We start from the raw sequence: 2,112 nt of genomic DNA, 5'->3' as shown, positions 1-2,112 counted from the left end.
TGTAGGCGATCTCGGAGAGGAGTTCTTTGTCTGTTAGCTGTTTGAGGATGTTCACATTCTCCGGCGTTGCAGGTCCACCGTGTTTCTTACAAGTACTTAGGAGCTGTAAGGTCTTCAGAACTTTCTTTTTTTTCAACTCCTCTTTCCGCTTGATTGCCAAAGTTTTCATCAGTTTTACATTTTCAAGAAAGTCCCTCTCTAGTTGTTTTACTAGTTTGACTTCGTTTGAGTTTCTGGCCCATTTCCATTTAGACTGGCGGTCGACTGAACTACATTACACAAAGTCTGCTCGTACCAGGAAACCGTTTGTTGACACAATGTTTTTCCGAGAATAAGTGTTCACACTGGTCATACCTCCTGATGCTTTGACTTTGTTATCAAGTTTGGCAAACTGCGATTCGCACCCTAAGTTCGTGAGTGGCGTGTATTTCAATTGATCAAAATCGACGAATTCAGTTTCTAGCTCGCAATCGAAGAAGTCCATTTCACTCAATTGCCTGTTGATGGTAACTAGCACTTCCTCTAACACAGCACCTATCAGTTTTCCTTTACCAGTTGATGTTCTGGAGGAGTCTGCACTGAGTTTTCTCAGTTTGTCGACTTTTTCATTGAAAGAGTGGAATGTAGTTCAGTCGACCTACAACGCCGGAGAATGTGAACATCCTCAAACAGCTAACAGACAAAGAACTCCTCTCCGAGATCGCCTACATTCGTGCTACAATTGCTAATGATATCAGACAGAAACGCAGAATAAAAATGGACAATGGGAGATTTAAATACGAAACATTCTGTAAGAACGAACTAATTCAGTCAATCAAGAATGTAATGAAGCCAGAAAACTGTATGTCGTGACATAGATACACTCCTGAAGAATGCCTTTGCCATTGATTGAAATTAATGTATCGATGTTTGATCAGTATCCTGATGCAATGTAAATACACATGTGATAACAAATCAACTGAGTGTTATATTATTAGTCTTTCGTACTGCCTTGAGATGTGATTTTCTTTGAATGTTCTCGGTTTACACCAATACAGAGCCACCCGAATTCATCGACATATTACACGTAACTATTTCGAAAAAATCGAAATGACATTAACAGATTCATTTTGGCGGCCATTTTGTCCGCCATTTTGAAATTCTATATGGCTAAAATTTGATCGGATCGACCAGAAAACCAAATTTTCAGATTCATTGACCCCCAAAACCTATACCTCGACATATTACATGATACTAATCCGGACAAACGCCAATCACAACATAGGCAGTTTAGTGCGGCGGCCATATTGTCAGCCATTTTGAAAATCAAGATGGCGGAACTTTGTCGGATCGAACAGAAAATCACAATTTCGGATTCATCGACCCCCAAAGCCTATAGATCGACATACTACGAGATAATATTCTAGAGAAAGTCAAACAACATTGAAAAAATGCATTTTAGCGTCCATTTTGTCCGCCATTTTGAAAATCAAGATGGCGGAATTATGTCAGAACAAACAGAAAACCACATTTTAGGATTCAGCATCCCAGAAAATCTATAAATCGACATATTACATTAAAATATTAACGAATAACTCCAAAAAACTTGGAAAAATTGTATTTTGGCGGCCATTTTGTCCACCATTTTGGAAATGGCCCGGTCCCCGACCGAAAAAAAACGTTTTCCTTTTCAGCCCCGACCGAATTATCGAAGAACAATGTTTTTCGCCCCAGAAAACACCGGTCAAATTCTTACTGAATCAAAATGTGTCTGATTGTCACAACCCTAATTTCACTCTTTAATTAAAACGCTCAGGGTGGAGAGAATGCCCCCCCCCCCCCCCCCGAGTAGGCCTACGTAATTTGGAGACGATGCTGGCATCACGCATTGTCAACTGTCAAATTTCCTTAACTGGGACCTGGCAAACCCCCTCCTGCAAAAATTCCTGGATCCGCCCCTGTAATATTATAAGGTCCATGATGAACCTTAATCACTCACGAATGCTGACGGCATGTAAACGATAGTGTCAGTCACTGGTGTTTCTTCGCTATTCGACATAGTCTAGTTTTACCAGGCACACCAACAGACTCGTTATAAATACGATGTCCTGATAATCGAGCACCATATATTAC

Source organism: Patella vulgata, chromosome 2 (assembly GCF_932274485.2).
Source record: "Patella vulgata chromosome 2, xgPatVulg1.2, whole genome shotgun sequence".
Lineage (NCBI taxonomy): Eukaryota > Metazoa > Mollusca > Gastropoda > Patellidae > Patella > Patella vulgata.
The sequence above is the reverse complement of the archived record's forward strand: the minus strand, read 5'-3'. Positions refer to the sequence as shown.